The sequence below is a fragment of the Schistocerca gregaria genome, chromosome X, assembly GCF_023897955.1.
Source record: "Schistocerca gregaria isolate iqSchGreg1 chromosome X, iqSchGreg1.2, whole genome shotgun sequence".
Taxonomy (NCBI): domain Eukaryota; kingdom Metazoa; phylum Arthropoda; class Insecta; order Orthoptera; family Acrididae; genus Schistocerca; species Schistocerca gregaria.
In genome coordinates, this window is record NC_064931.1 from 804911966 (window position 1) to 804924137 (window position 12172).

A 12172-nucleotide genomic window follows, 5' to 3' on the forward strand; every position below is an offset into this window, starting at 1 on the left:
ACACTGTGATGACCAGATCCAGTTCCACATTAATCATTATATACAAGTAGGTACTGCCAGTTTTCTACACATGAAAATAGCATTAATGACATAATCACATAATGAAGTCACAGGATTTTTTAACACAATATCAACAGCACTCCATGCCTATGGACATGTTCAAGTAAGTTCAAGATGTCCAATTTTTACATGGTGTTATGAACTCAAACTCTCATGAATAACTTTCATCGGTATTACCTAATGGCTTGTCAGACATGGATTGACTATTCTAGTGTGGGGAAAGCTACATAAAGACTGGCTGGTGTATGAACATATTGTGATTTCTTATATTACATTTTGGTATGGAAAATGGCTAGGTTAGATTTTGATAGTTCAGATGGACTATATATCATGATAGTAATCTTATTTGCAAACATACGTAGTACTTTTAGGGAAATAAATGATATTGAGGAACCATGTTATGTTTCTGCATTGCGAATAACCCATTTACAAGTGCAATTGCCATAGTTAGATTTATAATCATTTATTTTATACAATTCTTAATTAATGGCTTGACTAATTAGTGTAGGGTGTCATTCTGTGCAAGAAATTTAGAGCAACAAAAGGGCGTCATTCTGTGGAAGAAATTTAGAGCAACAAAAGCATGATGGAAAAAAACTGGAATCTGAGAAACACAATGGCAAAATTTGCAACGGAGAATTTAGGTACATTTGAACATAAACATTAATTATAATTAATGTTATAATATGGCTGCAGAATATACTTTTGCCCTCTGCATTAAAATTGGTGATTACATCTAACTTTCTAAATTCAGGTTTCAGTTTAATGTTCTCCATCATGTACAGTTCTTCTCGAAGTCAGTTTCTTCTCTGCTACAAAAATATGATTTAATTCAACTGAACAAGTGCCAGTTCACATTCAACAAAGAAACTTTCTTCTCTATGTGTATTTTGATGTCTGTGTTGGTCCATTTGGTGCCGGTGTTGGAATGGCTTTCCTCACTGAACAAAACAGGCGATCCCTGTGGGTATGCTAGCTGTGGAGGGTAAAAAAGATGGGTAAAGCATGTAAACTATAATTTAAACAGGCTCAGTGAAGCAGATACTCTACATTCAGTACATTAGACTATAAGGAGGATGCTAAATAATGTTTCCCTGGTGTACGGTATCAATCTCGCCTACTAGTTATCCATAGGTGTCACGGGAGACTGCAATGCTGTTCACTTTATAGACTCACCATTGATGTCTTCATGGGTTGTGTGCCTATCTGGTAGCACTGTGGCCAGCTGTTAAGTTCTGATAACGAAATACCATGAACATAAACATAACACAGATCGAAAATTATATCACTGCTCTTGTCATGTGGACAGCTTGAAATCAGTGTGGTGAGTGCCAGGGTTTGTGGACACTTACTGTAGCATGCTTTAGGGAAAAATCCCAGATGTTGTGGCAAAGAGGCATGTGGCAGAGAAAGCTCTTGCTTTTGGAAGCATACAGTTTGCAATGGGGCTTTTTCTGGGTTATGTGTTGTCTGCTACAGTTTGAGACCATCTGCTAGGGCAGACAGGTATATGGCAGGAGAAGGCGGTTGTGCAGCTGTTGTCTGAAGGCTGGGTTGCAAGTGGTGGCCAGCCAGAGCTGTAGCTTGATGAAGATGCCCAGGATAGTGAGGGGCTGCCTGTACATGATTTTGGTGGTGAACACACAATAGTCGGTTTATGAGCCACCTGCAAGCCTAGGAGAACTAGCATCAGGGTGGTAGACCAAGATTCAAACTGACAGGTAATGGCAGCTTTTAGGAACCCGTGGAATCTCTTGACCATGCTGTTAGTGGCAGTGTGGTAACCAGGTGTAAAATGGATGAGTATACCAAAAGTTTTGGTGAGTGTTTTAAACAGGCACGGTGTGAACTATTGTCCGCAGTCCATTGTCACATGGCGGGGGCACAGTGGGGGCATAGCTTCCAGCCATGGAGCGAATCTGTTGATGATGGTGAGGATGTTCCAGTGTTGGTTTGATGATGGAATTGGACCTACAATGTCAATATGGACATGGGAAAAATGATAGTCCACTGAGTGAAAGAAGTGATAGGGGCATGCATCTGATGGGTTACCTCGGAATGCTGGCACAGAAGGTAGTTGTGAGCCCAGATGATGCAGTCCCACTGGATACTGGACCATATGAAACACACCTGCATGAAGGCAACAGATGCACAGATGCAGTGGTGGGACAGGTCGTGAAGATCTTTGAATGCTGTCTTGCAGAAGCCAAAGAGAAGGTAGGGATGGGTGTGCTCCATGGAGTTGCCTGAATGGTTGGAATTAATGTGGAAGTCGAACTAGACAAGTAAGTCCGTACTGGAAACTGTTTGTGGTTTGAGGCTGGGAGCAGTCTGGAGGTCACTGCACGATATTACAGCTCAGGGAGGGTTGCATGGGTGGTGGACAGAGCAGTGTGGTCAAGAGGAGCAGTGAGGGCACAAGAGTAGGTGAGCCAATTGGCAATGATATTTTTGATGCCTGCCATTCGTTCTATGTTGGTTGTGAACTGTGCTGTGTATTCTTGCTTATGGAATTCCCTAGATGAAATTGTGTACCTCCCTTTTGACAATTCTTTTCAAAACACCCTGTCATAAAGAGGCTGTCATCTGTGAAAACCATGAAGTGATATCCATCCATCGGGTGGCAGAAGTACTTCACTGCCTCTCATATGGTGAGGAGGTTACAGTTGTATGTGAACCAACTCTGCTGTGGCACAGAGAGCTGCATGGAAAAGAACAACAGCATCTACGAGGAACCTTGTTGAAGGACAGATGGGCTTGTGACAGTAACGATCACAAATGGGGCAGTCGGATGGGGTTGGACCAGGAGGGCAGCATGTGTGTGGTCACATTTTGCTTGTTTCGAGACTCTCCACCATATGCACCATCCAGGGAATGAACCTGATACCTTTAGCATGCTTGCCATGGAGTGCAGCAGTGAGTGATGCATGTTTGCTGCACTCTGCAAGTAGCACGGGAAAAATTCATGCAGATTTCTTCGAAACTTGTAGAGCGTAGGAGCCTGGCAATGGCTCAGACCTCTTTGACCAGTAGGCAGGAGCCCATGGATGTTATTCCATGTTGAGGGAAGTCAGTCTCTCAATCACAGAAGATGCAGTTCTTCAGGTTGATTATAACTTTCACCTCTTAGAGGTGGGAAAATATCTACTGGAGGCCACTTGTGGTGCTCTGTGAGATTATGCAAATATATGGAGATATCAACCATGTAGGTAAAACAATCCAAAGCACTGCATAGGACACTGCCAAGAAAGTGTTGCTAGTCTGGGTGGTGTTGTGGAGCCAGAAGGTCATAAACACACTTTTGAAAAGACCAAAGGGGTTCATTATTGCCTTCTTCCCCACAGCCTATGGGGTGCCTGGAATTCTGTGTAAAAGTTTTTATGCACTCTACCTACCTGAATATGGTTGTGCCAGACAGATTGTGACTGTAGCTGTGGAACAGAGGCACTGGGCAATGGTCAGGGATTGTACGGGTGCCGAGAGCCTGAAGGTTGCTACACAGGTGCAAAGTGCCAACTGGTTTTGGGATGAGATGTAGGACAGAGGCCCATGGGCTCTTTGAAGGGCAGCGCACAAGAGTGGTGATCACTGCCTCAATTTGGTCTGCACAGCTCTTGCTTACCCAGTGGAAGGCAGTGAGGGTGGCAGAAGGGGCCCAGAATCATTTTCAATGTAGTGCAATGTACTATGGCCTTCTGGATGGGTGATGGAAGGGCTAATAAGGAGAGGAAATTCTGGAAGGAGATCAGGTCAGAAAAATTGTAGGAATAGGACACTTGCTCGATGACAGTATGGATGACAGTATGTGCTCTACAAGGAATAGAATTGCAAGACATGCCGTTGATGACAGGGCTATTCATTGCATCAAGGAAGAGGACAGAGTGGGCGATGAAGTTGGCACCAACGATAGGTTCCTTCATGTTGGCCACAGTAGGTCCATGAAAAATCTCTATCAAAGCTGAGGTCAATGGATCTGGTGTGGGAACAATAGGTTGTGATTATGGAGCCATTTGTCATGGTGAGGAGGAGGGGAAAGAGGGTACCAGAGGTAGGTAACAGTTTGCAGAGATAGACAGAGAGTTTATAGCCAATTTCAAGCAGGTAAATTGATGGGGAGGAGGGTTTCAGATTATCATTCATGAACAGGCATGACCTCACCAGTCATACAGGTTATACACTAAGGTGACAAAAGTCATGGGATACTTATTAATATTGAGTCTGACCTAATTTTTCCCAGTGTAGTGCAGCAGCGTGATGTTACATGAACTCAACAAGTCACTGGAAGTCCCCTGCAGAAATACTGAGCCAAGATGCCTCTATAGCACCCATAAATGCAAAAGTGTTGCTCATTCAAGATTTTGTGCACAAAGGGACCTCTCGATTGTGTCCCATTAATTTTTGTGGGATTCATGTTGGGTGATCTGTGTGGCCCAATCTTTGTTCAAATTCTACAAAGTGTTCTTCAAACCAATTGTGAACAACTGTGGCCCAACAACATGGTCCACTGTCGTAAATAAAAATTTCATCATTGTTTGGGAACATGAAGTCCATGAATGGCTGAAAATAGTCTCTAAGTAGCTGAACATAATCATTTCTAGTCAATGATCAGTTAGACTAGAGAACCCAATCCAGTCATCTAAACACATCCCACACCATTATGGAGCCACAACCGGTTTGCGCAGTGCATTATTGACACCTAGAATCCAGGGTTTCATGGATTGTGCACCATACTCAAACCCTACCATCAGCTCTTACTAAGTGGATTCAGGACTCATCTGATCAAGTCTCCATTTTCCAGTCCAACTGATTTGTTCACTATCACAGGAGAGGTGCTGCAGGTGATGTCATGCTGTTAGCAAAGGCACATGCATTGGTCACCCGCTGCCACAGCCCATTAATGCCAGATTTTGCCACATTGTACAAGCAGTTACGATCATCAAACATTCCACATTGATTTCTGTGGTTATTTCACGCAGTGCTGCTTGTCTGTTAGCACTGACAACTCTACGTAAACATAACTACTCTCAGTCAAGTGTAGGCCATCAGCCACTGTTGTCCGTGGTGAGAAGTGATGCCTGAGATTTGGCATTCTTGACACAGTCTTGAGACTGTGGGTCTTGGAATATTCAGTTCCCTGATGATTTCTGAAATTGAATGTCCCATGCAACTAGCACCAACTACCATTCTGTGTTCAGAGTCTTTTAATTTCTGTTGTGTGGCTATAATCACATTGGACACCTTCTCACATGGATCACCTTGGTATAAATGACAGCTCGCTATAAGTTGCACTATGCCTATGGAGGGTTCATAGGATATGGAGGTTGTGGGTGCTGATACATGCTGTATATGTAGGGACTAAGTGGGTAGTTACAACAAAATAAAACAAAGAAGGTGATATCACTAAATTTAAAACAAGGCTAGTAGCTTTCGGTTATAGGCAGATATTTGGAGTAGATTACAGGGAAAGCTACAGCTCAATGATTGGACAAAGCAGCTTGAGGATTCTGGTAGGAAGTGCAGTACTAAGGGGGTTGAAAATCAAACACATTGATGAAGAAGCTACTTATCTAGATAGCACCAAAAGTGGCACCATTTTCTTGGAGCAACCAATTTTTTTCAGGTTGGGGTATAAAGTTTGCTTATTGAATAAGAGTATGTTTGGACTTCACCTGGCATATAAGGATTGGAATCATTTTTTTTGCTCTATGATGATAATGTTAGACTTGAAATTGTGTGAAAAAACTCCTTGCATATTCTCTGTAATAATTTAATCATTGGGGTTCATGTTGATGATTTCAACATTCAAGAATGTTTTCAAATGTCACATTAACATGAAATGTTGTTTATTCTAGGACTTGAAATTGAACAGGCTCAAAGATATGTGAAGTTAAGCCAAAGTAACTACATTCAGCAGACACTCATAGAATTTAAAACACATGATTGCAAGTTACACCATGTAATGAGAACCTTATTGCTGAAGACAAGAATGACAAGCATTTGACCAAAACTTCTACCAATAGGGAGTGGATTATTTCCTATATATCTCCACATGTACTTGATCTGATATTGCCTTTTTGTGAGAAGGTTGGGTCAATTCAGTTCTACACATAGTGTTTCTCACTGGACCAGAGTAAAAAAGGTGTTTTGCTACATGCAGCAACGTAAAGATTTTAGTTTCTGTACTGAGCCAATTTTTCTGATATTAGTGCATTAGTGATGCTGACTGGGAAAATGACTGAGCTGATAGTAAGTCTGTAATAGGACACGCAATTTTGTTAGCTGGAGCAGCAATAAGCTGGAAGAGTAGAAAACAAGCCATTGTAGTGACCTCCACAGTAGAAGTTGAATACATTGCCATGTTTGAGACACCTAAGGAGTTTGAATGGTTTGTAGAGTTTCTAAATGAGATAAAGTGCTCAGAATTTGTTATACTGCCCCTGTAAGTCAATGCTGACTACATACATGCCACAGAGATTACCAAGAAAATGAGTGTATCAGAAAGGAAAAACATTTTAGGCTGCACCATCATAAAGTCAGGCAGACTGTCTTCGATATTTTCTTAAGTATTTGTCAACTGATGAGAGTGTGGCAGACATTTTAACTAAAGATCTTAGTAGTACTAAAACTGAGCTATTCAGAGATATGTTAGGATTAAAATAAGTATTATCTTCTGTCAGACAACCTGCCAGCTAAATTTTGTCTCATTTGTGTTCTTATGTTTAATGCTGGATTTTAGTAGCATGAGACTATTAAGTTATTCTGTTATATAGGCACTGAGGGGAAGTGTTGCAATTCTGTCTGGCAATGCAGTGGCCATCATTTGAATTCAGTGCCACTTCCAGTGTGCTTGGACACTAAAGAGATTTCTGCATGATGTTTCTCTTTTTCTTTGTGTGCTCTTTGGCAAACCTGTGTAGTTTGTACCAAAAACATCTTAGTGCAAACACTATAATGTGATGGTAGTGCCATTCTGCACAGAGTATGAGTGGGTTTATGTGCAATATATTTATTAAAGTGAATACGTGTGTGTTGTAATTCAACCACCATCCTCATCCACTTCTCAATAATGTCACACACTTTAAAATCACAACACAATATTACTTAATTCGTCTTGAAATTATTTTCTTTAACCTGAATGGCAATATGATGACATATTTTTGTGAGCACCAGTACATTATTACAGCAACTGATTTTATTTTTTACTTCAAACTGACAAAAATGGCTATAATAAATGAAAAGCACTAGTTTGCTTTTGTTCTACAGTATAGCAAAAGCAAACTAGTGCTTTTCATTTATTATAATGTTGTTCTACCTAGAAACGACAGACAATTCAGTGAAAATGACTATAATTTATTTTCTACTGTTAGTACACTGAAAGATATTGAAAGGTTTTTTGCATTCTTATCTTCATACATCCTCCAACCAAAAATGATTTTGCCATTATTTATCCAAATTTTATCCAAATGTAGATCAGATCTTTCTCATAAAACTTTTAACTCCCATAAAAGTAAATGTTTTTGCTTCCACCCTCTTTTACACTATTATTCTATATTTTTATTTTGTATTATATTTTTTAATACTTAGAGACCAACAAAGGACCATGTCAAGATAACTATACATTTCTCTTTTCCTTCTGCTTCCTCCAAAACTCCTTCATTTTCTCAGAATTATCTCTTTTCCTCTCATCTTACCATTTGACATCAGTTGTTTTTACATTTGTTTCAGCTTCCTGAAATCCTTTGAATTTCTTGACTTCTATTTTGAATTTGTCTCCAATGAGTAAGGCTTCCTGTTCAATCTGCTTTTCTTCTATGTTCTTTTTTGTCTTGCCTCCTCAACCAGTTTGTTAGTGTGCTTTGGAAGAATGTGTTGATCTGCCTACCATCATTCTCTCTAGATGTCCTTAAGAGTGAAACATATCTTTTCATGATCTCATCTGTTATTTTAAAGCAGAATGAGCATGTTGCCTCATTTGGTCTCAAAATCGAATTGCAATCTTTCTTCTTATTCTGTCCTGGTATACAAACTTTAAATTACTGAAACAATGCATTTTGAATTACCTGTGAATTGAAAATAGTAGAAGAACACATTTTTCTTACAATCTATGGATAGAATAGTAGGCAAATAAATGATTTAGTAAAGTAAGGATGGGATCACCCAGCTGGGGAGGCACTACTTGCCATATATGTGTTCAGTGTAGTTCACTGAACCCCTATCTGTTCTTGGATTTGCAATGACTCCAATGCCCTACACCTCCATGTAGTTTTGCAATAACATGTGAAATTCTGTTCTTATTTTTCAAATCAATTGCAAACAGAGATCTCCATCTAACACAATCTCTGAACATACTGCATGTTACAACTACAATTCTCTTGAACATACTGTACACCCTGAAAATTGCTGTCTGCACATTTGAATTGAAAATAACTTTTTCAAAATTGTTTAATTCACTGTCAGCTTCAAAAATTTTACAGACATTCAATATTGAGTATTTACCGACAGTTTTGTTTACTTTAGCATCCTTTATCTTCCTAACCTACACATTTTTCATCACAAAATTGTTTGCATTAGAGGTTACTAAAAGTAATTCTTTTACCCTGTAGTTAGTTACACAAGTCCTTCTCTTTCCTCCAACAATACCATCAATTCTGTCCACAATGTTATATATTACTTTTACACATTCAGTTTCAATATCTTCAAAAGTATCATTATTTACATTAGCCATTTAACTAACCTCAAATTTTTAACACCAACAATAGCTGTTTGCTTTGAATTCAGAAAAATTCCATTACTATCATTACAGGAACAAGTTTATGCCACTTCTGTTAAATCATCTTTATCAACAACAGTGACTTCTATCTCCTTATTACAGTGGTTTTCAATTACATATTCACTCAATAGTTTGTCAGTACTGAAAGTATCTAATTTTGAACCAGAGTGTTTAGCCATCTATTCTAAGATATTTTTAAACAAACTTTTACAGAATATCTTATCATATAAGAATTTAACATACTTATCGAAATCTAGCTTCAAGCTGCTAATTCCATTCTTAACTTCCTTTTTAATGCCACAACCACTTTTATTCATTTTACTGTTAAACTGATAATGTTGTTCTGTTTGTCCAGTTTTACATTTAAACTGTCTATTAACTCCCCTAACATTGACCTAATGTCACTGGACCAGTTTTTCTCTTGTGATCTTGGTTTTCTTCATTTAGACTACCAATTACTACCAAACATTTGAAAACACTTCAATTCACTTCAATTTATTATCATCCCTTTTATCACGTACATCATATAGGGATTGTCATACAGAAGTAATGAGTGAGAGCAATTTATATTTTTAATAACTATAGGAAATAACATTATTTTTTAACTTAGGCTTTACAGACTTGCACAAAATTGTTGTCTTCCTTATACATATAGGTTAAATAACAATAGTTCATAGGAATAAATCAAATGACATGACCTATCTCTTTCGATGCAAAGAAATTCATCAATACTATAGTAAATATTACTTAACAATAGTTTCTTTAATTCTTTTTTCAAATTTATGTGAATCCTGCGGTTTTTTTATTTCCTTAGGCAAGTCAGTGAACATTATTTTTGGAAGATACATCATACTATTTTGGTACAGGACGCTTGAATGAATGTCTCTGTGAGAATCATGCTTGTTTATGGTTTCATAGATATGTACTTCGCTGTTGAGAGTAGAGAATTCTTGAATGTGACTTAATAAAACTAATAGATTCATAAATGAAGAAACCAGGGAGGGACAAAATTTTAAATTCCTTAAATAGTTCTCTACATGGCTGCCTGTGCCCAACACCCTTATGCATACAAATGGTTCTCTTTTGGAGGTTAAAACAGTTTTTTGTAAATACCTTTTTCCCCAGAATATACACTCCTGGAAATGGAAAAAAGAACACATTGACACCGGTGTGTCAGACCCACCATACTTGCTCCGGACACTGCGAGAGGGCTGTACAAGCAATGATCACACGCACGGCACAGCGGACACACCAGGAACCGTGGTGTTGGCCGTCGAATGGCGCTAGCTGCGCAGCATTCGTGCACCGCCGCCGTCAGTGTCAGCCAGTTTGCCGTGGCATACGGAGCTCCATCGCAGTCTTTAACACTGGTAGCATGCCGCGACAGCGTGGACGTGAACCGTATGTGCAGTTGACGGACTTTGAGCGAGGGCGTATAGTGGGCATGCGGGAGGCCGGGTGGACGTACCGCCGAATTGCTCAACACGTGGGGTGCGAGGTCTCCACAGTACATCGATGTTGTCGCCAGTGGTCGGCAGAAGGTGCACGTGCCCGTCGATCTGGGACCGGACCGCAGCGACGCACGGATGCACGCCAAGACCGTAGGATCCTACGCAGTGCCGTAGGGGACTGCACCGCCACTTCCCAGCAAATTAGGGACACTGTTGCTCCTGGGGTATTGGCGAGGACCATTCGCAACTGTCTCCATGAAGCTGGGCTACGGTCCCGCACACCGTTAGGCCATCTTCCGCTCACGCCCCAACATCGTGCAGCCCGCCTCCAATGGTGTCTCGACAGGCGTGAATGGAGGGACGATTGGAGACATGTCATCTTCAGCGATGAGAGTCGCTTCTGCCTTGGTGCCAATGACGGTCGTATGCGTGTGCAGGTGAGCGCCACAATCAGGACTGCATACGACCGAGGCACACAGGGCCAACACCCGGCATCATGGTGTGGGGAGCGATCTCCTACACTGGCTGTACACCTCTGCTGATCGTCGAGGGGACACTGAATAGTGAACCGTACATCCAAACTGTCATCGAACCCATCGTTCTACCTTTCCTAGACCGGCAAGGGAACTTGCTGTTCCAGCAGGACAATGCACGTCCGCATGTATCCCGAGCCACCCAACATGCTCTAGAAGGTGTATGTCAACTACCCTGGCCAGCAAGATCTCCGGATCTGTCCCCCATTGAGCATGTTTGGGACTGGATGAAGCGTCGTCTCACGCGGTCTGCACGTCCAGCACAAACGCTGGTCCAACTGAGGTGCCAGGTGGAAATGGCATGGCAAGCCATTCCACAGGACTACATCCAGCATCTCTACGATCGTCTCCATGGGAGAATAGCAGCCTGCATTGCTGCGAAAGGTGGATATACACTGTACTAGTGCCGACATTGTGCATGCTCTGTTGCCTGTGTCTATGTGCCTGTGGTTCTGTCAGTGTGATCATGTGATGTATCTGACCCCAGGAATGGGTCAATAAAGTTTCTCCTTCCTGGGACAATGAATTCATGGTGTTCTTATTTCAATTTCCAGGAGTGTAATATCATACCTCATAAGGCTATGTATATAAGAGCAGTAGGCACATAATTTTGTTTCAAATTGGAGTATTCTTAATGTTTTCGTAACATATAACGGGATATATTATGTTTTTATTAAATTGTGGACAGCAGCACACCAATCTCAGACCACACAATTAATGGGTCAACATTCATCCATGCGCGCCCCTATGCAAAAGTACCTTTAGTCCAAAGTATTGCAATAGTGCAGCACCAAAGAGCACACAGAAAACAAAGAAATACACCAGTGCTAGTTAACTGCTTTTACTCTATGGACATCTGCATTGTTCTGTGATCTTTCCAGCCACAGTACATGTGAGTTGAGCACAATGCGCCCTCCCCACTATCGGGTATACAAACTGAACAGCTGCCACTCATTTACTACATTTCTCATGCCCATGAATTAAATGGCTTCTGTGAGACAAGAGAACATTTTCACACTCAGCTGGGCATGAGCCCATTGTCTCCTGTGGCCATGAATCTGTACTGCATGCTTGATCACTGAGTAGCATATACCCTCCAGGATTTGTGGTCAAGCCTGTAACTGTGGTCATGCAATCACCCATGTGGACATTTTCAGTGTAATTATCATAACTTTTTGGTGTATGTATATTGCTGTGAATAAATGTGTTGTGCGTAACCACATGTATTTAATTACTGTCATCCATGCCTACAGTTTGGACTTAGTGCATGTGCACAGCAGTAAGCCAGCCCACAGTATGACAGATTTGAAAGTGGCAAAGAACCACACTTGCTCACTTCAGTGGTGACCCCAATATGA

At 40.8% G+C, this 12172-nt stretch overlaps 1 protein-coding gene across 1 annotated transcript in view; it reads right to left on the reverse strand.

Annotated features, from left to right (window-relative positions):
- Positions 1–12172, reverse strand: part of LOC126298331 (dynein axonemal heavy chain 7-like) — a 1150327-nt gene that overhangs the window by 498750 nt on the left and 639405 nt on the right. The window lies entirely within an intron of this gene.